This window comes from Mauremys reevesii, linkage group 6 (assembly GCF_016161935.1).
Source record: "Mauremys reevesii isolate NIE-2019 linkage group 6, ASM1616193v1, whole genome shotgun sequence".
Classification (NCBI taxonomy): domain Eukaryota; kingdom Metazoa; phylum Chordata; order Testudines; family Geoemydidae; genus Mauremys; species Mauremys reevesii.
Window position 1 is genome coordinate 46,369,330 of NC_052628.1, and position 26,875 is coordinate 46,396,204.

The 26,875-nt window shown below is 43.7% G+C and overlaps 2 long non-coding RNA genes across 3 annotated transcripts in view; one reads left to right on the plus strand and one right to left on the minus strand.

Moving 5' to 3' along the window:
• The first annotated feature begins 3,195 nt into the window (after positions 1-3,195).
• On the plus strand, positions 3,196-17,728 carry LOC120408159. The gene is made up of 4 exons (XR_005600475.1): positions 3,196-3,527; positions 3,675-3,859; positions 4,703-4,802; positions 17,596-17,728. It is a non-coding gene; the product is annotated as an uncharacterized LOC120408159 (long non-coding RNA).
• The window catches only part of LOC120408158, a 65,658-nt gene continuing 56,324 nt past the window's right edge, over positions 17,542-26,875 (minus strand). Inside the window, exons 1-3 of one of the 2 annotated variants that reach the window (XR_005600473.1) lie at positions 23,908-24,036; positions 18,618-18,684; positions 17,542-17,800 (exon numbers count right to left, since the gene is read on the minus strand). This is a non-coding gene — a long non-coding RNA (uncharacterized LOC120408158). Of the gene's footprint in view, positions 17,801-18,617; positions 18,685-23,907; positions 24,037-26,875 lie in introns of those variants that run through there. The other variant, XR_005600474.1, reaches the window with a different exon arrangement.

Sequence of the window (26,875 nt, forward strand, 5' to 3'; positions counted from 1 at the left end):
GAGAGCACTTGCTCTTTGAACCAAGGCAAACACTGCTGCAGCACAATTATCTCCCCAGCTCGGCGAAACCCTTATCAGTTTGGAGGTAGAACGTACGATTTCCTTTGAACTTCGTGTTTACCAGAAGCACACTCACTGAAGGACATCTTACAGTCTTAGGAAGGGGAGTGGGAGAGAGAGAGATACTTAGCCACAGCCACAACACAAAAGAGGAAATACGGTGGCCACGGCAATAATTTCAGGCACGAGGGTCCCAGAATGGTCTTTGCAATGAGCATGGGGTGACCCAACCAATGGCTGCTGTGCTGTTTAAACCACCATGCAAACTTTCCCAGAAGGCTCGAGCCTTTGTTTATTGATCAGAAATTCAAAACATCGCGTGTCTCCAATATGAATATGCGACGCAGATCAACAAATTATGTGCCGTCTGTATCGCTGGGTGTCTAACAGCTGGTGATCCATACAGTATCCATATGTGAAAGCATCCAATCACCATTGCATTCGGAGATAATCAGGAAAGCTAATCAAGTGAAAATCCACTTTAATGTAATAAAGCTACTCTGAAATAATAACACACTTTCATGTTCGGTATGTATTGAGAAAGTAACGCATTACACCATTTAGCCACGTTAATCCCTTGATACAGGGCTCACAAACGCCTATAATTGGAAATATCGTGTAAACGCCGTCTCTTGATGCAATTCAGATGTGTTTCTATGTAAACAGAGACTTGGAGATTATAATAGAAGCAGTTCTTCAATAGAGAATTAACTTGGGCGACTGCGGCATTGCTTATATTTACTCGTTTATGACTTTCTTTCTGACTTCCCTTAGGCTTTACTTTGTTAGCCACGTCTTAAGCGCAGATCATTTGACAGCGCACATTGTGATTACCCTATCCTGAGTGCGAGTACAATTTGTAACGTGGGAGTTTGGTGTCGGATCGCTTATAAGGCACTTCCCACGCAAGCGGTCACTTTTACATCGCTTACATCAAAATGGTGGGAAAGTCCCAGTTATTGAGGGTACAGGTAGGACAGCTGTTTTTTACACACGTCTCTCATGCTGCCCCTCCCAAATGAAGATAAATAGCCTGGATTGAGGGTTTGTTTGTATTTGTCCTGTGTTTCGGTTTTCCCACTGTGGAATAAATGGAGCTGAGTGTAGAAAAGAAAACGATAACAAATGCAGTTTGGGGGAGCTGATGTTAAAAGCACCGACTGTCGGCAGTGCAGACGGTGCCACTCGTTTCATCACTTTACCCACGTGTGTGCAGGGTTCGCTTCTGTGTTTGAATGGTGTCCCATAACGCGCTGTATTTTGCTCACTGGGTTGCAATAAGGAAACGAGATTCACGAACTGACCCAGATAAATCAGAAACCCTTGTAACAGTGCAGGGACCGGTCCCTCGGTTACGGGTTTCTCTCTAGTTGATGGTCCGTTGGGAACGACTGGCGTTCCCGTGTGTCTCGGGACTAACGGGGGTGAGACGGAGGCCAGCTATTAACCCTCCTCTGAGCCGACCAGCCTCGGGACCTGGTCAGAGCCAGGGGCGCCAGCCAGCCGAACAGTGAGCTGCAGCACGTGCGTCTCCCTGGGGAGCCTGCTGCATCTGCGGGCTTCGGCTTGCAGCGTCTGCCACCCCGAGCCACACGAGCCTCTGCCTCGGCGCCTTCGGGGCCGCCGGCCGGACGCTGTTTGACTGTTAACTATGTTTGGCGACGCCCCTCGCCCTTTACTGTGGGGTTGTTTTTAAATCTCCCCTGAATCAATGCTGCCCGGGGAGGGTATTATTTTTTCCTACTCCAGCTGCCCCTTTGTGGGGACACTAGTTGCGTGAGATTTCCGGAGGGGGGTCGTTTTTTGGCCCATTAATTGACTATGGTGATCGAGGATTATTAGTTCGCATTAAGCTGTTCCTCGGGGAGGGCGGGGCCATGTCCCTGGCACACTGTTCGGGGCACAGCTCCAATAGGACCGGGGGCTCTCCCAAGCACACAGCCCGCCTTTCCACAGACCGGTCATTGCGTGACTGGCAAGGGGGAGCGGCGAGAGAAGCCCCCCTCTCCGCAGGGCTCTTTGCCTAGCGTTGTCGTCGATGTTTCAAATTCTCTTTCTGGTCTGCTTGGGTACATGATATCAACACGCCTCTGTGCGATTCAAAATAGCTGTTGACAAGCAGACGGGATAGCTCAACGTCTAACACACTCAGGCGGGAAATAGCTTCTGTGCGCTCAGAAAACAAGATTTGTCTCTTCCAAGGAGCGGCCGTAGCAAAGTGCGCTCTGCTTGGCACCTGATGCCCCCTCGCCCCTCCCAATAAATCGGCTGCCTGCACTAATGCCATGTGCAGACACCTTCTCTTCAACTCTACTCCCTACCCCACTGCACACCTGGATTTTGCCACCAAGACTTAAAAACAGAACTGATGATCTCCCCTCTCTAAGGAAACTGGAACATAGGAATTGCTACAATGCGTCAGACCAGCGATCCACCCAGTTCAATATCCTGGCTCTGGCAGTGGCCAGTATCAGATGCTTCAGAGACTACGGTACCAGAAACCCCAGTAGGCACTGGCAGTCATGGGAAGATTTGTCCATGAATCAAAGTTTCTTCCTCCCGCTCCGGAGTCAGAGGTTTGCTCATGCTCTGAAGGGTAGAGTTCATATCCCTTCCAAACCTCTCCCGTGTGTTCTGTTTTGGCTTTGTTTGCTTTTAAATCCCTAGTGGTTTTGTGATTCAGTTGCATTTCCAAATAGGCTTTTGCTGAATGCAAATTAGTCTTTACATTTATGAAACGGCTTCCACTGGATTTCACTTGGATTAGTTTTGGCCTGTTTAATTTCTCATTTGTTAAAAATAAATCCCTTAAAATAAAGTCAACGCATTTCTTCTACAGGGGGAATCTCATACAGCCCCAGAGCAAGGGAACTCTTTCTGCGGGGATTCTGGGTTGAGTGACGCGCGATCCTTTGGCGGCTATTTCTATTATTTTTAATGTAAGATACCCAAGACGTCAGATTCTGTGACAGTTTGATTAGAGAGTCTAAGATGGAAAATAGGCGTCACCTAAAGGGCACATCCCCCGTGATTAGGCTTCATGTAATTCATCTCCAGACTGAGGGAAGAGCTACTAATTCTCCTTTTGGAACCCGATTTCTGTCTGCCTCGGTCTTCTGAGATGCAAAAGATGAATTACGGCTACGGATGCTAGCTCCCTGTTTATGACTTGGCTAGTTCGTTAGCGTTTAGATTGTTTTCACCCGATCTGTTTTAGCTGCGGTTCTGCTAGAAACTGGTAAATGCGATTAACGAGAGGCCGGGGAGAAGAGACACACATTTGCGCGGCTAATGTTATTCTAAACTTTAAATAAAGAAAAGTTTGGGGTATCAAGGAGTATCCACCCCGTCCTGTTAAAAGCGATCTCGAACCCACAAAGATAAAATTCTTAGGGCAAAAATACATACATAGAAGGAGCCTGTAGATTGGAAGGAGCTGATACGCTGTTGATTGCGGATGATTTGAGGTGAGTAGGGTGGATGGACCTGCTTCCTTCTGCAAAGAAGGAAAAAAACTGTTTGAAAGGCTGAGCCGTTCGATTTCATTTGGCTTCTTCGCTGAATTCCCAGTTCGCCCTGACACGGAATCTTTCCTAACGTGCATTTGTTTTTAGGTAACATAACAGCAAACCTACTCTGCTAAGGCTGTAATAAGCCAGTTGCTGCCTTGAATCTACCCTCCACTCACATTTCTGGAGTTCGACTTTGCAAAACGTCAACAGATTTGTGTTGAACCCTCATGGAATAAACTCCTGGGTTTCCTTACTTCGGAAAAGAAAGCAAACTTCCCCAGTTGTTGGTGGGTTTTTTTAGCCCCTGGACAAAAATAAAAAATAAATGTGATTGCTCAAATTTATCAACCAGTCCCCATGACCAGCTCCTCTTTTGTGTCGGTGTTTGTTTTCCCAAGACCTAAGCAATTTTTAATATACTATATCCTTCCCGCTTAATCCCCCTCGTTTATTGTATAATTACAGTTTCAAAATGATTATGTAATTAACATCATGTTTCACTGCTGCATACTTCAAAAGGAAGGCAACCTTCCCCAGCATTATTTGCTGGTGATGTAATAATTTCCCTGTGATATTTAAAATAAACACATTAGTTCAAGAATTCTAAACATGTCTGAAAGAATATAGTGGAATTGATTGGCATAAGGCGAGGTTGTAAAGCAACAGTGAAACCTATCACTAGTTTAATATATTTCTATGCTCCCATGCAGTGTAAATTATAGGATAATGGGGTGCAGGCGATGGTAAGCTCTGTTTATATAATCCATTTCTTCACACAAGTTCCCATTGCTTTTCCTTCCCTTTGCTGTATGTGGTGGTTCTCTGATCCTACTGACCTCAGCCATGTGTTTTCACTTTTTCTTCTGATCTCAATTCCATGACCAGCGGGGAATAAAATACAAATTGAATAGTAACCATTCACAGGCCACTCTTTTCAAACTGTTGTTAAGCCCTCTTTGTCTTGTCTAGCAATTGATAGATAAATGTGTTGTATTTTACCCAACTCTCTCTCTCTCTCTCTTTTTTTTTTCTTGTAAACCTTTGTTGCCTCACTGGCTTAGTCCATCTTTTAAAAGAAAATAATTTCATCAGGGCTTGTCACCAAAATGGACCGTTCCCTTCCTTTGCAGCTCAACAGGGTGATGGCTAAGCAGTGGAATTTAAAAAAGAATGAGAAGAAAAAAGGAACTGCCCCCACATTTGGTCGGTATATTCCCAGCATGACTGAAGGTTAATTTTAAATTTGACTTGTTTCCTCTACGTGGTAAATAAAGTGCTCCCTGGGTTGCATGCAGATACTTTCTGAAAAGGGAACGTTAAGTGCTTGAAAAAGAAAAACTTTTCCCTTGCACTTCTTTCATTACAAACCTGTTTTCTGCGGTGTCAGGAGGGGCTGGGGCTGTTTATTCAGCTTTTCTTGAAAACGAACAGCAACTCAGAGAAGTTTAAACAATCTCCTGTTATTTTTGGGCTTGTTTTTCCAGTGGTCTCCTCCCCGACTTCTTCCTGGGGTTATAATGCAAAAGAAAATAATTTTGGAAACCCATTATTCCACAGGAAAACATTTAACCGATCCCATGCTCTCTGTTTGATCAAAGAAACAATTTCACGTGAAAGTTTCTTCTGTTGTGATGTAAACTGCAGAATAATAATGATTATAATTATTACCAAATTGTCAGCGTATTGAAGCCTGTTTCGTGTAATATCGAATAACAAACTTTGCTCTGTTAATCATGTCACTTTAACAGACTGACTTGATCCAGCTAGATAAAAGTATGATTTACTATTATTAGCTAGTTTTAAAAGTAATGATTTAAATGCGATATTGTAGTTAGATCTCCATTTCCAACGACTTTTGCAAATGAGCAAACATTGCAGCAGGGCATCCGTCTCTTACCAAAATAAGCCAGATTCTTGTGCAAAAGATAAATATTTTGCAACCACATTACTAAAACTGAAATAGGTAAATCAGTCAGATGCTGAAACCAACAGTGTAATGAGTTTTGGAGGTGAAACTAAACAAGAGTAAAACTTTTTTTTAAGCCACATGTAATCTGCCTTTGGAATCTTGAACAGAAGTCTCATCGATATGGCTTCGAAATATGTGCAAACTAATATGAAATTCCTTGTTGATGGTGAATGTTGTAAGTAAAGTCCAGTACCTGTAAAATGAGCCCCTGTCTATCACATGCTTCATATTAAACTTTCATGCAGTTTTCCTTCGCTGTTTTTTCCTACTAAAGGGTTCTTATAAACTTTCCTTCGTTTATTTAGCCTGGTTTTCATTGCTGCAGTTTTGCATGGTTTGCCTTTGTTTAGTTTATTAACCCACAGGGTTACTTTAACTAAATATTTGGGCTGAATACTTTGGGGTTGGATTTCAACGTTTTCTAACAAAATTACCGAGTTTTTTGAAGCCACACAGAGAACTCTGTGTTGACTTTATTAGTCAATTTAACAGACTATGGGGAAAATAAAAATAAGAAACATACTAGTGTATCCCCTGTCATGAGAAATGGGACTTATTTAGTATTTTAGATAACATCAAGGCTGAGTTAATTTTCAATAACATTTTAATAGAAATGTCAAACTTTTAACACCCCTGCCTTTGTCTCTACTGGGTTATGAAATAGGCAGTGTCCCATTTATGTGCTCAAGGTGGTGTTTTCCAAGGCCCCCAAAAATATGCACTCCCCTTAAGACAATATAAAGGAATCCCTGGCACAGAAGGTTAGAGCAAGTGCTGTCTGTCTGGTGTGTGTCAGCTCAGATGGAGGTGTTCCCCCTACCCCCCCCCCAAAAAAAGTTTCTTATTACACACACCCTCTCACATCAGGCAGGCCTTTGAAAGTGTTCTTGTTTCAACTATTTTTCTGAGTGGACAAGTATTGCACAGCTATAATATTATTGCATAATAAGTCACCCAGTGGAACCCACTCCCTAAAGACCTGTCAGTTACACATACACACATGTTTGGTGCTGGGTGGCGGTGTTTGGTTTGGGGCTGTGTCTTGGTAGGGCTGTGTAGGGCTCTGCTGTATAGCTAGCAACCTAGCTCGGCTCAGATCAGCTCCAGGCCTGAGCCTGAAACCTGGGTGGTCGTCTCATCTTGTGAAGAGCCGGGCGAGTTTCACGCTGACAATCCCATCTGGGAACTCACAAAAGGTTGGGGGGCGGGGAGCTCATCAGGGGGTGAGTCTGGGAGGAGGGAGAGCAAGGGGCACATTGAGGAGCAATGGGGCAGATTCCAGAGGGCCAGTGGGGCAGCAAAGCTCAGGGGCCATTGAGAAGAGGGGGACAAATGAAGGTAGAGGGGGCAGATCCAGAAGTCTATGGGGCAGTTGCCTGAACAGAGGCAAAGGCAACAAGTCAGGCAAGAGCAAGTGAGCAGGCTCAGATGGCAAAATGTGGTAGTGAGGACAGAAGGGTAGAATAAGGGGACGAGAGAGCAGTGGAGATTCCTTCTCATGGCATCATGGTCCCAAGCATGGCCAGTGCCCATACTCTGAGTTTAACCTACCCCCTCAACCACTTAGCCACATTTCCATGAGAAATGCCCCTTATGCTTTACCTAACTGCTAAAATATAGTGTCAAACTAGTAACCAGGAGAGTCCGTTCCAAAGTGCTGCTGTTCTAAATAAACAAGAATCTCCCCATAGTGACTCCTATTCACTAGGGATGAAAATCATTCATCTCTGTGTAGAGTGCCAGCAATAGGCCTGAGAGTTAAAAGGTGCCTAGTGCTGGACCTTTACGCAGGAGTGCACTTCATCCTTAGGTGCCACAAAAGCTGAGTTTTTCTTGACTATTGTATTTTTGTTTTCAAAAGGGGATGGTTACCACCTTCATTCCCAAAGGTCCCCCTTCCCAGCTGTGATGGTCAGCAAATTCTGACTATTCTGCATATAAAGTCAGGAGAGAGCTTTACATGACCAGTGCCAGCAAAGGACAGGGTGTATTTTATCACCAACATGCCATGAAGGGATCGTATTTCAGAAATGTGAGCTCACACTCACCACTATAAAGGAGGCTGTTTTTAGAAATGTAAAACAAACAAAAAAATCACTAAATTATTGTATATAAATAAAAATGAATTATTATTTAAAAAACTCACCACAAGCAGAATTTTTATCACCTATAAGAACAAGAGACTTTGTTATATTCACTAGAGACATGCTATTGCCAATCTGTTTTCCAGGGAAAGCACTCAGATACTTTGGTCATGGGCAGTAGTACAAAACCATAAGGTAAGACAAGTTTATACACGTGTCCAAAAAAAAGGAAGTTTCTGTCCCTTGTGTGGTGTATTGAAAACTGTGTTAAAATTGAAGGCTGTCACTTTCAATTTTAGGGGTTTTATTTTCTGGTCCTGCTTGCAGGGTAGGGTTCTGTAAGGAAGAATGTTATCTGGGCCTCGTGGCAATTAGCGGATTACCAGCAGAGAGGAAGGTAGAGTGAGTTCTGCCTCTCTATTTTAGGGAGCAGCCTGCTTTGTCTCACTCTGGTTTGGGGTTATTGTTTTGAATTGTAAGGAAAAAAAAGTAGTATTACACTGCAACCTTCCAGCAAAAATATTTTTGTTTTTTTTCTAACTTCTCTGGGTGCATGCTAAGAAACATAACATGTTGCTCTAGGCATTTCTTGACAATTCCTTAAATTTCCAACTATAAAATATAGGACTCCTGTAATCTCCCTTCAACTATCAATCAGCTCATCAACAACCAACAATAACCACCCTCAAAAACATGTCATTTCAGTCAACAAGATTACACAGTATGAACATGAAATAGTCAGCTGTATGTGGATGGGCCTCTCATCTTGAAACCAAACACTCAGCTGCTTCACAATTGTCTTGAAAATAAAATGAAAATATTAAAATATCTAAAGTTTATTAGTTATTAATAATAATAGTGAGTTCATATATTTATTCTTACACCAAAAGTATGCATGACATATTGTACATTATAATACTTAAATTTTTAATTGATTTTTATTGCATTTGTATCTTCTATCCAAGTGCCTCAGTGAATGTTACAAACATTAAAGAATAAAACCGCACAAAATCCTCTATGAAATTGATAAGTATTATTAACCCTATCTTACATTATATATTAAATGGAAAACTGATGAACAGATAGGTTAAAGGTCTTGCTCATCATCACACAGCAAGACCACAGCAGGCTGAGAATAGAATCCCAAATCTCCTAACTCTCAACACTATATTTTAATCACTGTGTCATGTTTTCTGTGCATAACTAAATTTTTGCAAAATATAGACTAATTAAATATAAAAAAGACATCATAGGAAAATTGGATAAAATCACATTCAGTCTTAGAGAGACAAGGTGGGACAGGTAATATCTTTTATTGGACCAATTTCTATTGGTGAAAGAGACAAACTTTCAAGCTACTCAGAGCTCTTCTTCAGGACATTCATTCAGGTCAGTCTCAGACATTTAGGATAACTGGAGCTCAGCTAATGGTACAGAAATGAGATAACAGCGTACTGAAGAAGGTTAATACATTTTTGCTATATTTAGTATTGCTATTATTTCTCAGTCTCAGCAGTGATCTTGCAGTACTATTGTGCCAAAAATTGGAATAAATATACGAAGACCAGATTTATGTTAGAGCTCATTCACAATGTCCAGAACTCCTTTATTTCATTAGTAATTAGGTGATAGAAACTATTCCCTTGCACAAATAAAGCTATATTCAAATGTATCCTTTTCTTCTTAAGCCAAATAACAATAAAAACAACAAATTCTCACTTCAAAGAACAGTGAAGTGCAAAAGAAGCCTACACCCAGCAATCATTTAGTGCAGCAGGTGAAAATAGCAAATATAGATGAAGACAAAGAAACATCAGGGTGCTATGGAAGAAGGAAGAGTCAGACATTGGGAAGAGTAGGAGAGAAGAGATGAAGCAAGGAGAGGAGACCTGATGAGGGTGTAGCAGAAGTGGAGACATGAGAACATAAGAACGGCCATACTGTCCATCTAGCCCAGTTTCCTGTCTTCTAACAGTGGCCAGTGCCAGATGTTTCAGAGGGAATGAATGGAACAGGGCAATTATGAGTGATCCATCCCCTGTCATCCAGTCAAGCCAGATCCTACATAACAGCAGAGACCAAAAATAATGTACTTTGTTACTGTATATTGCTACAGACAAAAGAAAGAAAATCATGCATTTAAGACTATAATTCTCTCTTGACGTACAGGTGACATCAAACCCTTCAGGCTTTGCTATCTGTGTTCATGATGACCCCACAACACTATTAGTCAAATGCCTTACTTCCCATTTTAAGGAAACTCAAGGATACTTAGGGTTCAGTTCTAACACTGGTCAGCATATTAATATGAATCTGCAATGGAACAGCAACAGAACTGGTAATTCTTGTTACCCATGTTTGAACTTCCATTAACATGTATAGAACAAGTGTGAAGCAAGAAAAGAACATGCCACATCTTATGCCACACTTCTTATGCATGTATGCAGGGCTGAAGATATGTATCCATTATATTATTTGTTCATTTTTTTAATGCTGAAAAGGATGTCCCTTCACAAATCTTGGTGTACTATCCATTATTTTAAAGAACAATCCCTATAAGAATAATTATCCAATAACAAAAGAAAACCACTGTGATGCTCTGTACCTCGGGGGAATACCCAGCACTCCCATGTTCATCCTTGTAAAATGATTGTGTGGTATCCAATGCAAAGTTTGTCATGTCTGGTGTCTTCGAAAGACTCATGATGTACTGAGCATTGTTGGTATAGTGATATTATAGGTTATAATTTCATGCATATAGTTAGGCTGAAAATGTATCCTTGTGGCTTGAAACAAGCCCAGACAAAAACTCTCCAGAATTAGAGGGGCAGTTCACACCTCATCAGGGCATGAATGGGACAAACCCAGCCCAGCCTCACAGGAATAAAGGATGCTGGCCTAGGCACCAACAAAAGAATCTGTTAGACTCTTGAGGGAGTCATCCCCTTTCCTTTGGTCAGTTTGGAACTGTGATGAGGTAATTCTCACCCCAAGAGGGCAGAAAGGACATGATAAAAGGGAGAGACATTTGCCATGCTCTTTCTCTCTTCCACCTACATCTGCAGACACCACACCAAGCGACTGAAGCACTGATCAAAGGGGAGAGCCTGGCTGTAGAACAACCAGCCAGCCCGTGGTGAGAAGCATCTAAATTTGTAAGGACATTGAAAGTGTTAAGATCAGCTTAGAATGCGTTTTGCTTTTTATTTCATTTGACAAAATCTGACTTGTTATGTTTTGACTTATAATCACTTAAAATCTATCTTTATAGTTAATAAATTTGTTTGTTTATTCTACTGAAGCAGTGCATTTAGTTTGAAGCATGTCAGAGACTCCTCTTGGGATAACAAGACTGGTATATATCGATTTATTTGTTAAATTGACAAACTCATATAAGCTTGCAGCGTCCAGCAGGCATAACTGGACACTGCAAGATGGAGGTTTCTAGGGTTGTGTCTGGGGCCGGAGATATTGGCTAGTGTCATTTGGTTGCAAGTAGCTAGGAGCAGCTTACATGCCAGAAGCTGTGCGTGAACAGCCCAGGAGTGGGGGTTCTCACAGCAGAGCAGGGTAAGGCTGGCTCCCAGAGCCAAGGATTGGGGTGACCTAGCAGATCACCACTCCAGATAATACCAAAGGGGAACGTCACACCCACACACAACAAAATTAAATGACATACTCATCTAGTAACATGAAGCAGCAAAATATACCCCACAAAATAAAAATAATTTCCACACCCTCAGCCTATGTGTATGTATATGTTATGTGTGGGGGTGGTGGCGTGGTGGCAAGGGTGTATACTATATATATATATTCAACATTACAGAGCACTTTCTTCTACCAAGGCCGGCTCCAGACCCCAGCGCGCCAAGCGTGTGCTTGGGGCGGCGTGCCGCGGGAGGGCGGCAGGCAGCTCCGGTGGACCTCCCGCAGGCATGCCTGTGGAGGGTCCACTGGTCCCGCGGCTTCGGTGGAGCATCCACAGGCACGCCTGCGGGAGGTCCACCGGAGCCGCAGGACCAGCGGACCCTTCACAGGCACGTCTGCGGGAGGTCCACCGGAGCCGCGGGACCGGCGACCGCCAGAGCACCCCCCGTGGCATGCTGCCCTGCTTGGGGCGGCGCAATTCCTATAGCTGCCCCTGTCTTCTACACTTGGAATGGACTAACAGATTTCAAACGGTGAGTGTTTTCTATAGACAATTTTAGAGATTAGGGTTCAAGGCAGTTGGGAATCAGGACCATAGTAACTGAAGCACTTGGCTTTATAGGTGGAGGGATACTAAGAGTTTTAGTGTTTAGAAATGTTTTAGAGATGATATTATATCAAGTCATTTTTTGAAAAATATGGAGGCTGTACAGAATACATGCTGGCATAGTACAGTATAATTTTTGTATTGTCACTACTTTTGGAGGTCTCTCCTTTTAAATGGATCACTTGTGATCTTGCTAAGCAAGGTCATCATCTCAAGGTTTAGGTTAGATATTAGGAAAAACTTTGTAATTACAAGGATAGTTTAGTACTGAACATGGGTGGTGGGTATAATAGGCCAAGGGAGGCTAAGCCTCCCCTAGCGCAGCTACCGCTGACCCACCCCCAGACGCCTGGGCTGGGGTGTGCCAGCCTGTGTTCCGCCTCTTCCTCTCCCTGCTTTGCCCCTTCCCTGAGGCCCCCACCACCCACCGCTGCCTGGTGAGTCCCTCCTCACGCTTCTCCTCCATTCCACCCTCCCTTCCGGAGGTCCCTAACACGTCGCATCCCTCCTTACCTCCACACCCGCCTGTGAAACGCCCCCGCCTGCCGTGTCCCTCCTCTCCTCCACACCCCTCCCTCGTGAGGTGACCCACCACATCTCTTCTCACCCCCCTCTCCTCAGACGACAGCAGGTGGCTCAGGCCAGTGGCCCAGGGTGGCTTGGGCCAGTCAGCAGCCCTGGGCAGCTCCGGATGGTGCTCAGGCCAGCTGGTAGCTGGACCATTGGTTAGGCCAGCCTGGGGGTCAGGCTGGTGTGTGCGCTGGCCAGTGGCCCGGACCATTGCTAGGGCCATCCCAGTGCTTCGGCCGGTGCTCTGAGGTCAGGCTGCTTCAGGGGTCAGTCGGGTGCTCGGGGCCAGTGCTTAGGCTAGCCCAGGGGTTGGGGTGGTTTGGCTGGGGCTCCTCCAGCCATGGGGAAGGGAGAGTGCTCAGGGCTCTGGCGGACATGGGAGGGGGAGGGCAGTAGGAGCGGGGCTTTGGGCGGAAGGGGCGGGCTGGGGGCTAGCATCCCCGAAGAGAGGGTTTTACCCACTGCACATGATACTGAAATAGGTTATCAAGGGAGGTTGTGGAATCCCTGTCACTGGAAGATATAAGGACAGATTAGACAAACACCTGTCAGGGATGGTCTAGGTATACTTGTTCCTGCCTCAGCAAAAGCAGCTGGACTGGATGACCTCTTGAGGTTCCTTCCAGCCCTGCATTTCTATGAGTGATGCCTGTAGAATATGCCACACCATCATTATTATTTATTATTGTTATTACAGGGGCACCTGAGGCCCTGAGCTTTGTTGGGGCCCTCTATTGTTCTAGGCCTTGTAAAGACACAGTAAGAGACCGCTCAGACTATTTAAATGCACAAGATAGACAAAGGGTAAGATAAACTGACTTGTTGAAGGTCACTGAGTGGCAGAAGCCAGGCCTCCTGAGCCCCAGTCCAGTGCTCTATCCCCTGGACGACACTGCCTCTCAGCAATAATTGGTTTTTTTTCATTTGTATTGTCAGTAAAATACCTGTATTTGTATTAAAGTTATAATAAGCTATTTACATGTCATAACGTAAAAAGAAGCAATACCTTACTTCTGAGGTTGGTGGAATGAATGTTGAAGTGAAGCTAAGACATTTGATAACTGCAAATGCCATTTATTGAAAAGCTATGCCAGTACCCATGAATGGTATAGCTAATATATGATAAGGTAAAGATACCACAAACCATAAAGCAAACATAATATATATGGTTCTTCCCGCATTAGTTTTTGTTGTCCTACTTCTCTCAGACATCCCAGAATTGTCACATTTAGGGAGTGACTTTTGAGGGTGTGTTTAAAAAGCGAACAGTTGGATGATGGCAGATTCTTTAAACCAAATAATTTCCCAAGGCCATTAGCAGTCTGTGAGGACAAAGAGTGATGCAAGTAGGCATGGTGTCTAAAGGTGTAGGTGTCATTTATGAGGGGAGAACACTTGATCTCTTTTAGGTTGTGTGTTGCCTGAAATCCTTGTGGTGTAATAAGTAAGCTGGACACTTTTTCATTTTTATTTTATGTTTTGCGTGGGAGAGTAGTGTACACTCTATATCTGTACAGATTCATAGGAGAGAATTCCATATTTTTATATTACAGCATTAGTATTGAGCTTGGTCACTGTAAATGAAGCTCTAAACTTTAAAAAAGCAGCATTTATACAGATATAGAACTCAATACAAACTAGCAGTTTTATAAATTAATACAGAATCTTCTCCTGTAGAGATCAGTTTTTTTAATCTGGTTTATCCTATCAATGACCAAAAAATCAGGGTCTGGCTTGAGCCAGTACTCAGTGGTACATCATGCTGGCATTTTCATACTGGATCTGTCAGTTTCTGCAGAATATAAGCTTTCATTTCCAAAAACACAAAGCTTAGATCTCTTGTGGTTATCAGGATAACTTTCTGAATGTGAACTAAGGTTGTGTTCATGATTCTGCAAAAAGATATGAACAATGGATTCAAGTCTGCTCTCTGTTAAACTAGTGCAAAATGGAGTCACTCCACAAAGTCAATGGAGTGACTCTTAATCTAGATAATATAACTGAGAGTACAATTTGGCCAGTAGTTGAAAGACAAGTATGAACTGCTTCCACTAAACTCAATTTGGTGTTAGGTTTAAAAATTAACAACTGTACTGAAAACGTTATCGTTGTCATTTATGATTGTTGATCATTTTTGCAGAAATATGCAGCTAGTCCTAGACATTAAAGATATGTCTACACTGCAATTAGACACCTGCAGCTGCACCATGCCAGCTGACACAGGCTAAGGGCCTCAGGCTAGGGGGCTGTTTATTTGCAGTAGAGATGCTTGGGCTCAGGCTCTGAGACCCTCCCACCTCACAGGGTCCTAGAGCCCTGGCTCCAACCCCGAGCCCAAATGTCTACACCGCAATGAAACAGCCCCTTAGCCTGAGCCCCAGGAGCCTGAGTCGGCTGGCATGGGCCAGCCACAGGTTTTTAAGCGTAGTGCAGCTGTACCCTGAGTGAACCTGGTGAATGTGAGCAGAGTTAGAGTAGCGTGCCACTACTTTTTTCCAGTCTGAACCCTGTCAGAAACAATTACTACCTTTCACCCCCTTCATGGTCTATGTGAAACAAATTGGTGGGTCTCATTCCAGTTCCTAGTGCCAATAACAACCATCATGACTGACACTATAAACTGCCAGGCTCAGCAGAGAGACCACTAAATGTATCAACCAAGGACAGAAGTATTTTTTTCTCTCACCCATGAACATAGCCTCTCAAGATCAAGGATGCAGCATACATTTCAGGACTGCACTCCTTTTCTCAGGTTAAAATTCTGTTGAAGACAGTGCACATTTTTCTTCAGTAAAGAGTGCAGGATTGGGCCCTCCGATGGGCATAAAATATTTTTAAAAGAAAGCATCAGAAACTCTAACAAAGAGCATGGGCATAGACAGCAATATCACTATATACACAGACATTTTTGTCTTTAAGATCATTTACTTTTTCTCATTTGTTTATTTTCAAAGCCAAACACATGCAAGTGATACAATACGGTCATAGCTTTAAAGTTTAAATAGCTACAAAAGGCAGTATGTTGTAACAGTCTACTAAGAAGACTCAGCCCTTTAAGTAGTTATAAAATGAAAAGCTCAGAGTTATTACATTATCTAAGGGCTGGTCTACACTGAACTAAGATATGCAACTTCAGCTACGAAGTATCTTAGTTCAACTTACCTGGCCGTCCTCACGGCAGCGAGTCGACTGCCATGGCACCCCCGTCGACTGCGCTTACTCCTCCTGCCGAGGTGGAGTACAGGCGTCAATTAGCGGATTGATTCATCGTGTCCAGACAAGACACGATAAATCGATCCCCAATACATCAAACACTATCCGCCAATCCAGCAGGTAGTATAGACGTACCCTAAGACAGTGGTTCTCAAACTTCATTGCCCCAAGACCCTCCTTCTGACAACAAAAATTACTACATGACCCCATGAGGGGGACCAAAGCCTGAGCATGCCCAAGCCTCACTGCCCCGGTGGGGAGGAGCCAAAGCCGAAGCCCGAGGGCTTCAGCCCCAAGCAGGGGGCCTATAACCTGAGCCCAAATGCCCAGGGCTGAAGCCCTTGGGCTTTGGCTTTTGTGCCCTGTGTGATGGGGCTCAGGCTTTGGCTTCCTGGTCGCAACCCACAGTTTGAGACCCACTGATCTAGAAGATGGGCAATAGGAATTATTTTGGGGAAGTTCTATGGCAGTGATATGCAGACTGAGGCTTGGGTGCTGCAATGGCTCTTTAATGTGTCTCCTTTGGCTTTTTGCTGCACATGATATTAAAACATGGTGCAATTTAATTATTAACCAATCAGGATGCTTTTATTATGTTATTGACAAATTATAGAATATCTAGTCAGTCATTTTGATGTGAGAATATATATATATATAAAACAGTAAATGAAAGAAAGAAGTCACACTACTGTGGGTCTTTTGGGTAATGGTGACCACTAATTTGTCTCTTGAACCACTGAGATCTGAGTATCACTGATCTATGACCTGTGTAATACAGAAGGTTAGACCAGATGATCGCAGTGGATCCTTCTGCCCTTGGCATCTATGTATCTAAACATTCTGTATCCTCATATTCTGCTGTGTTGTAAGTTACATATTTAAAGATATTTATGAAATGCAGCATTTTGTATGGAGAACTACTATGAAAATGGAATGCAAAATAATCACACGAAAATTGGTACAGTTAATGAAGCATAACTCCTCTCTCCCTCGGCAACCATCCCATTGAACAAGATATTTTTAAATGTAAACTATATATGGCTTGAGCTCATTATCCTAGATGGGATAATAGGAGCCAGAGGCACTACAAAGATGATCTGAGAAAAGCCTCAAACTGCATTTTTGTGTTTTTTATGAGATATTGTTGTAAAAGTGAGTGCAATGTAAGATTATAGCTTTATTCTTAGAGGTGTGACCAAATGCTAGAAGGTCTTCATGTTATTATCTGTAACAGTAAGGATGAAATCATTTTCCTGAGGGAAAGCATTAGCTACAAACAGACTGGGAGAGCATTCATGTGTGAAACTGTAACCTGTTAAATCCTCAAATCAGTAAAGTCTAACAATAGCCTTATATTTAATATTTTAAAAATAAGCCTACAAAGCAACGGGAGATTATTGAAGATAAACAAGGATTTTACTGCAAGCCTTTTTTTTTCCCCCTTCAGAGTCTATGTTTGGCAGAGGTCCTAGGAACATTAATGAAGCTTGCAGTTCACCAGGCAGCATCAGTGATCTTCTTAAGGATATATCATTTAATTCTCCTCAAGGATGAAATTTACCTCTCCTAGCTCAAATAACTGGGCTTTGTAGGGGTTTAGGGTCCGGAGTGGAACTCTGCCCCAATCTCTGGGCAGGCCACAAGAATCCAGTAGCCCCAAACTTAGCCTCCCACCAAAGATCTCATCTTCATCAGCCTACTTGGGCCTAGCATGGAACTCCCTCCACAGAGTAAAGACCCTTTCTATACAGCCAGTGCCTGTACCATCCCTGTTTAAGGGGAATGTGGAGCTTAATTTTCATGAAGGACATGGTGGAGGTGAAGTTTACTCCAAGTGAAGAAGACAGTTTAAATGAGGCTTAATTGCTACCCCCTGAGTACTTTATTATTATTTTTTAAATTATAAATTTAATGATGTATCATTGTGTACAGGCCCCTGTCATGAGGAGGTCCTGTTTCCAGCTTCAAGAGGCACTTCAGCTGCCCTGTGATGTCGAGTGGAGAAAATATTGGCCTGGAGCGATGAGAAAAACAGAAGGTATTGGACTCTGCCACTCTGGCTTTCCTCAGACATGAAAACAGGAACTCACAAGAACCTCAGCAGCAGTAGGTACTTGAAAGGGCCTCTCAGAATTTGCTGGGGGAGGGAACAAGGAAAGGGATATATAGTATCTGTGCTTTGTTTTGTGACACTGTTGTTATTTTATCTAACTAACATTAATTGACCACAAAAATACTGGAAAAAAAGAATGCAATAAATTGGGTGACAGTGATGGCCATGCTTCCAAGTCATTTAGTGACTCATCAGGACAGAAAAAAAACTGTGACAGACCATGAAAACACCCTTTAAGACCAGAAGTGTTCAACCAGTTATCAGAAACATATAGTATTAATCCCTGAGTCCCAGCAGCTCCACCCAGTAACACCAGTGCCACCCACCTTCACTAGCTCCACCAACCAGGATTGCACATCAGCAGTTAGGACCCACCCTTAAGGCAGATGTCTTTCTGCTCTGGGCATAGAATCTTCAAAAGTGCCTAAAAGTCAATGGGATTTGTGCTGCATCCTAAATCACTACTGATGGTTTTGAAAATCCTATCCTACATGGTTATGCATATGTGGTGCTGGGGATGTCTGTATTCACTAGGCAGGAGGTATATCCATTGTGGCATGAGTTTGCAGAATAGTATCCTGATATCTAACCCAGCCACTTTATGTCTGCCTAAGTAAGAAGGATGAGGGTGTATTATAAACAGGGCCCTGTGTGTTCTGTGCTTCTGCAGCTATGGAATTTCCTATGCAATCCACCCCTCATACAAGAAATGTGCTCCAGGAGGTAAGCTATAATAAGTTTCTAGCTGTGATGAGTGTGACGGGTTGGACGCCCGATCTGGGATGCCACCTGATGGGGGTCCCACTGGTTCCGCCCGTTCCACCAGCCTGAGTTTCCTCACCCTGTCCTAGCTGTGCCAGGTCCTCATGCCTTCTCCAGCACACTCACACAGGTAGGGATGCACCCAGCTGCAAATGGACACAGAGACACTGAGATCAGCTCTTTGTCAGAGGAATCAGCTCAGGCATTCACCCAGCACTCAGATGCACCCCCATTTGGGGAGTAAACCCAAAATAATATTGTTTTGTGCTGTATAGAAAAATCAGCACAGCGCAAGCTCATAAAAATCGCCCTCTCCCTCAATGTGGAAAGAGATATGCACAGCTTCTTTCCCCCCAGATATGAATTGCACAGACTGGGTTATGTTATAAACAAGAAATAAGTTTATCAACTACAAAAGGTAAATTTTAAGTAATTATAAGGGATAGCAAACAGAACAAAGTAGATTACTGAGCAAATAAAACAAAACATGCAAACTAAGTTTAATACATGCAAGAAACAAGTTACAAAATGTAATTTCTCATCCTCAGTGTTATTTTAGGCAAGTTGCAGAGTTTCTGTAGCTTAGAGTTCCAATTATTTCTCTTTAAAGACTGGACCCCTGTCTCAGCCTGGGCTCAACCCTGCCTTTCCCTCCAGGTGTTGTTAGTAGTCTTCCTTCCTGGGCAGGCAATGGAGGAGAGTCCTGATTGCCTTCCTTCCCAGCCTTAAATAGAATTTACATAAGGCAGGAAGCCTTTATTTTCAGTGGAAAAGTATCAGCAGTGTCCAAGGTCGTATTTTGGACCAAGTGACATTATCACATGACCTTGCAGCATCAGGGCAACCATGAGACAAGGTCCACAGCAAGGAACTCCTGGGAAGATGGGAGACCCACATCTTCAAAGACTCATTGTCTTTTCCTAATGGCCCATTAAGGCTGATTGCTCACTGTCTGGTGAGCATTTCCCAAGCACATACCCACACAGTTGTAATTGTTACATAGATAATATTCCTAACTTTAGATATATAAATGATACATGCATACAAATTGGATAAACACATTCAGTAAATCATAACCATTTCAATGATATCTCACATGACCCATCTTGCATAAAACACCTCTGAGTTATGCCATATTCATATCATAACAATATTTCTATGAAGAATATGGGGTGTAACATCACAATGAGTACAAAGACATTCCTAAAAGCATGTGTCATACTGTCTGGAGTGGCTCACGAACATGGGTGCCACCATTTGGGCAGACTGTCAAGAAGCAAAGCACAAACCCCAAATTGGCTGTATATTCTATTATTTTAATCAACCCAGTAACAAGTGTGAACTCCTAAAACATGATAACAGCCTTCATATGAACACACAGACAGGCCTCTTGGGCACACCAGTCTAACTTGCCACCCAGGCAAGACTGCCCTTGTGATAGATGGTCCCTTACACCAAAACTCACATCAATATTCAGGTTACTCACAGTCCCAAAGGACCAGTCACTTATACAAGGTCATGTGCACCCTATTCTCCTGTGGGAATTCTGCGCCACTGTGCACATGCAGAATTCATGTCCGGTGAAGAATTTTTTTCTACGCAGAAAATACATTCTGCCTGAGAAATGCTGCCGTTCCACCTTTCACCCACCAGAGGCCGCTGTGGTGCAGGAACAGACAGCAGCAGCTGTGTTCATCAGGGCACCCTGTCCACGGAGCCCAGGTTAGAAGATAGGGGATGTAGGAAGGGGACAGACAGAGTGGAGAACACGGGGCTGCTGGGGGGGGGGTCACAGACACTAGTGGGGTGACTGCTTTGAGCCAGGAGCTGAATGGGAGGGGGGCTGCAGTGTCATATGGGGGTGTGGGCTGGGGATCTGCAAGACCACATGGTGATGGGAAGTGCAGGGACACACAGGGACGGGGGACAGATGCCCCTGACTGAATGGGAGAGGCTAGGGGTCAGTCAGGGTCTGCATAGGGGAGGCTCCCCAACTCCCTAACAATCCCTCCCCCCCCCAAAAAAAAACCCTCTTCCATACTTAGACTCATAGACTTTAAGGTCAGAAGGGACCATTATGATAATCTAGTCTGACCTCCTGCACAATGCAGGCCACAGAATCTCACCCATGCACTTCAATAACAAACCCCTAACCTATGTTTGAGTTATTGAAGTCCTCAAATTGTGGTTTGAAGACCTCAAGCTGCACAGAATCTTTCAGCAAGTGACCCGTGCCCCATGCTGCAGAGGAAGGCGAAAAACCTCCAGGGCCTCTGCCAATCTGCCCTGGAGGAAAATTCCTTCCCGACCCCAAATATGGCGATCAGCTAAACCCTGAGCATGTGGGCAAGACTCACCAGCCAGCACCAGGAAAGAATGCTCTGTAGTACCTCAGATCCCATCCCATCTAACATTCCCGTATTTCAACCAGGTTACCATGAACGATATCACTCTCCTGAGGATAACACAGCGAGATAAAGAATGGATGTTGCTCTCCCAACAAGACCCAACAAGTCTCCAAATTCATTCCCAGGTTCCTTCCCTCTCCTTTAGTTCCTCCATTACCTCTGACTCCCCCAGGTATTTGCACTACTTCCGAGGCATGCAGGTAATACATTTCTGTATTGCAGTTTAAATGAATTACTCAAGGTTCTGTATTAATTTGCCTGGTAAGGAATCCGTCAAAAAACATTTCCTGAATTTTTTTTGTCTTATTATTACAGACATACCTGCTGACAGGTATTTTGAAATAAATTACCAAAATAATTGAAACTGGCATGATTATATTGTGATATTTTGATAAATAAAATATGCAGAATTTTGCAGAATTTTAAAATATTATGCACAGCATTTTTAATTTTTTGGTGCAGAATTCCCCCAGGAGTAACCCTAGACCCCACCAAAGATAAAGGTTTATTAACTAAGAAAAAAAACCCTGAGAGTTATTTACAAGGTTAAAGCACGTAAACATACACACACAAACAAGTTACAATTTTAGGTTCCAAAAGTAATAGAAGCTTGTAATCTCTATGCATCCATTAAGGCCAACCCAAGCTAAGTAGCTTAGGAATCCCTTGCTTATGCTTAGAAATCTTCACCTCTTAGAGTTCAAGCAGCACAGGGATAACAATTTCTCCTTAACAGGGATTTTTATTCCCTCCACCCAGTGTTCAACACTAACACACTGTGATGGGACAAGGGCTTATGTATGTATCCACTTCATAGGTGTGGGAGAAGCAATCAACAAAATCTTTTGTCCACTGATGTTCCACAGTGGCTTGTCTGATATCTATAGGCCTTCCTTTGTTGGGGAGGAGATGATACCTCTTGTAGTAAAGTTTTCACACTTGATAATGCTTCTCCTCTGACTGTGGGGGTTTATTGTCTTAACAAATGTTTTATAGTTACAGAGCAAACATTTAAATATTCCTTTATAATATGAGATACACATATTGTAAGTGAGATCAATACTTGCAGCATCCTCCAAGCATTTCATAAAATCTAAACACGTTCTGGTAACTCTAACATCTGTTTCAACAATACTAACACACAAGTAAGCCAGACTGGTTTCCAGCTATGTATTTGTCAGTGGTCAGTGAGGCCCAGTAGCCTGGGTCTGAGTTGGTACCTAGTCTGCCAGTGCCATAGCATGAACCAAGCATAAATCATTGTCACATTGAGTTTGTGGCAGTCTAAAAAATAGCTCTGAGATGGGTGAACTGTCCCATTCATCTCAAAGGGTTATTAACTCTGAAATCCAAAGATGACAGTCAATACTGACAACTGTTTGCTGATCACAGTAGCAGAAACATCCAGCTAATTTGGCTATTACACAATTCCTCATCATCTCCCGCACCTCCCAGATATCAAAAGCCCCAAGGGTCTACCTAGCTGTTACCCCACTACTATGATGCAGTTCTGCATTTTTCATACTTAAAATCTGCAACATATTGAAAATTTAAAATACCTGAAGACCGTAAATAAAAGGAATGGTAGAGGGACAACTATTCTGAGACTGTATTATTTATGTCCATATTTAATTCAATAAAACCTCCATTTTGAAGTATTTTAAATAAAACTGCCAAAGAATTTCCAGCTGGCTGCACAATGGTCCCACAGAATCCAGAGTGCTGTGCTGCAGAATTTAAATCCATTTTGCTGCAGATTATATGGTGACTGGTGAGCTGCCTAAAAAGAGAAGAGAAGAGTCAGAGAAGGATGGGAGATTGGAGTGGAGTGAGGCTGCATTCAGGAAGACTGGGTGAAGGTTAAACAGCAAGTGATACAAGAGTTTTAAAGAGATAAAGAAGGATATGGGCATCCACATTGGTACTTGAGGAGGGTCAGAGAGGCTCAGTGCAGCATCTGGAGAAAGGAGAATAGTCAGAGGGGGAATGTATAATTTTGGCTTAATACTTTTCTTTTCATCCTAACCACAGATATAATTAAAGGCACACATTTAGCCATGACTTTCTTTTGCTCATTGTTTTCCAGACCTGTTACATAAATTACACATGTAAAACATTTGAAATGACATGGCAAGCTCTGCTTGAGAGAATCAAAGACAGTCTCATCTTCATGATGGGCTTTCAGTTTAGTTCTTTGCTGCTGCTAAACAGTACTGTAGGAAGGGTTGGCCTGACAGCGTGTAAGGCCCAAAGCAAAGAGACCCTCTTGCAGACAGCTAGAGAAGAGAAACAAGCTGTGAGCTACTGCTCCTCCTCCTCTGGTCACACTGGTGGAGACAGGCATGGACTCTAAGTAGTAGAGCTTTCCCGGGATGATGCTGGGCCTCAAGCAGCTGCTTGTTGCTGTGTTTTAGGGTACCCCGGGCTGTATGTTGTCTTGTGGGATTAGACAGTAATGGATAATTATCCAAGAAACATTCACAGAAAAGGAGCCAGAGCAATGACTCTTCAGATGCAGGTGTGTAAAGAATGCACCTCCTGGGTGTGGTGTTCTGTCCTATCAAGTGGCACCGAGACCACTCAGAGAGAGAGAGAGAGATGGGGAGATTAATGAGTCTGCTCTACAGCCTTAGCTAAAAGTCAGTTGGCTTTTAGCTCATGCAGTAGAGGCTCATGCTCTAAGCTCCCAAGGTCCCAGGTTCAAGCCCAACAACTAGGTCAGTCAGTGGCGCAGGAAAGGGAACATTGCAATCCAGTGCCCAAGGTGGAAACTACAAACAGGGGAGACTATAGAAGATAATGGCTAATACCTGGGTCATAGTAGTGAAACAAGATGGAGCCTAAGGAGTAGCACCAATAATTGCCTGGTAAATATCCCCCAACAAGAGTGCCATTACTATAGCAGGATGTGCATGCAAACAGAGAGAAAGTTAGTGCGGTTGTTCAGGAGTCCAGACTTACTCAGAATCATCTGTTTGTAAATGAGCAGAGGCTTCACACATCATTCAAGTAATACACTTAGTCACAGAGACCAGAGGAAAGGTTAGATGTTTCTCAGTGCCTATAGTGGGATGAGTGCCCCCACTCCAGTAGGCAGGGGTTAAAAGCAGCCTTGGAGAGGTCTGGGAAAAGCAGTGAGAGCAGCTGAGTGAGTAGCTGACCACAGGTGTGGCCAGCTCAGTCAGGGCCCAGCTGGTCCTGATAAGAGGGCTGTAGGCCAGGAGCTGAGGAAGTCTCACTCTAGCCCTGGAATGGGAAGGGTTAGCAGTCTAGGGGCAAGGTATAAGCAGCAGAAAGGCAAGAGGAGTTGGGGAGCTCCAGCCTGGTAAACCCCCAGGCTGCAAGGGCTGAGAGGTGCAGTCTAGGGTTAGGCAGAGGCAGCAGGTCTTAATCCCTTGCCAATGATGAGTGGCCATTACAGACTGCAGGCTGTCCCAGAGAATGGGGGCTAGATGATGACTGGCAGTAGCCACTGATATGAGGTGGGTTTAGAGGGTTGGGGGTTCCCCTGGGAGGGGAAACCCAGACTGAGGGGGTTCTTCTGGGAGCAGAACACTGAGGAAAGGGGCACCGTGGTCTGGGAGGGAGGCAGGAGAGCCACTGGCTAGTAGGAGGCACTCCATGTGCTGGAGAGCTAATTCCCAAGATGACCAGCAGGAGGTGCCATGCTGGTGAGTCTTTGCCTCGCTACAGTGCCTAAGAAACTATTGATAACACTAGCATAAGTGTAATTGAGAAACAGTAGCTTTTCATCCTTTCTCCAGTATGCCAAGCTATAGGGAAAGATTCTGGCCAAAAGCTATTGAAAGGGGCAGAGAAGGAAGATGTGGAAGTAAAAAGCACTGTTGTTAAAGCCATAAGAAAGAGGTCACAATCTTCTACTTTTCTTCCACTGCTAAAGATAGCTGCTTTAATGGAAAATGAGGGTGTTTTGTTCACCTTTCACAACATAACAAATGTGAAGCCATTTCCACAGACTTAATTGCTGGTCATACCACTTCCCATCTAACAATGACTTCCTTCTCTGCCACTCACTGGGCACAATAGAGACATCCTTGCTATGGACAATCAAAGATATGCTTCCTTTTTTAGAGTTAGCCCTGACCAAAACTCTAGAGCCAAATACTCTGGAACTTTGGGGCACTACTTGGAACCTGAACCCAGATCAGGATTTTGCATCTTGGGGCCATCTCTAATCGTCATGAGTTCTACTTTAAGGAACATATAAAACTGAAAGGTCTAGGGTAAAGTTCTAGCCCCACTGAAGTCAATGGGACTTTTGCCTTGGGGAGGGGGGCAGAATTTCACCCCCTTAGTTGTTAATCAATGCTGTTTGGTTAGGTCTGGTGCTGAACAATAGTGCAGTGAGTGTCCCCCAGCTAGTCCAGGGTGCTGCCTGGGATGAGATTACTCTGGGGAAGGCAGAATCCACTCAAATGAAACAAATCTCATGAAAAGCCAAAGTTTTCTTGCTCCTGCTCCCTTCAGCTTTCATGTCATTGGCTCAGTTAATTAAAATTGCAGTAATGGGGGAGTGGATGGCTTAGCTGATTGGTAATGGGATATATACAGCCTTTCACCTACAGGTCACTGATTAGATTGTGGCCCAAGTTGGCATTGACCAAAATTTATTACCATCTAATGGCTGTTCGGTGACCTATGTGAAAAGAGTTGGTGATTTCAGTCCAGTTCTGAGCAGACAGGTGTCCACCGCACAAAAGCCACTAGTACAATTGGCACTAATTGGCAGCCTCAGCAAAGAGACCAGAGACTCAATGTACAAGGGGCTGCATTACCCCCTCACCCTGGTGGTCTCTTAGACTGGGTGCGTAGGGGCGCTTGCACTGCTGCTGCCTAGTTCTGTGAATAAGGAGAACTCCTGTACCCAGTAGTTCCTGCTACTGAAATGCTTCTTGCCAGCACCGAAGCAAACGTGAATTGAGCCAACAGGACAGTTGAACTATCTGGTTTGTGTGAATGTTTGGTGTTAGTTTGACAGTACAGTTAATACTTCCTTATATAAGCAGAAAAAGAAAGGGTGTGTCAGATAGACAAAGTAGGAGAATACAGCAGGGCTGAGGCAGCTCAGAAACAGGTTGCCTGGCTACATATGCAGGGCAGTTAAATTGAAACTGAATCAGAATCGACCACTAAAGACCTAATCAACAGGCAACAGCGAGAGGGCAGTGGGGTAAAGACTGCAGGGGCAAGAGAATGGTGTTTGGCAAGCTAGTCCATGATATGGATGTACATAGATCAACTGGTTGTTGACACTCACAGATCCCCAACCTCTGGGGAGGGATGGGGACAAGATTTCTACTGTCCAGCAATCCAGCCCCAGTGAAATCCACCCATTCCAAAATCAGCTAGTCTGGGCTTCCTGGGCAGGGGGGAGAGAAGAAGAGCCAAAATGTATTGTCTAGCTAATGCCTCATTCAAAGTGTTCTTGGGGCTAAGCCTTCAAATGGTATAAGCTGACATAGCCCCACAGACTATGGCGCTAAACCGATTTATACCAGCTGAAGATCTGGCCCTTCCTATTTGTAACTGTTACATTAGTCAGGGGAAACTTCTAATCATACTTTTATTTGTAAAAAAAGAAGTTGATTCCAAGTCTTCTCTCAACATCTGCATGGTTGCTGGGGATGCTGTTCGGGGTTGGGAAGATAAAGCAGGAGGACTGTGTTTCTTCCTGTATCTATCTGTGATATTTATATACCCCCCTTACCACAGTAACTAAGCACTTCATGGCCTTGCTATAATTATCTTCACAACACACTGTGCAGTAGGGAAGTATTTGTAAAACTGAGGCACAGGGAAACTAGATGACTTTTCCAATGTCACACAGGAAGAGCAGAGGTTTGAACCCAGGTCCCATGAGCCCCTGGCTAACATCTTTACTTTTGGGCTTCACCTGTACGCCTATATA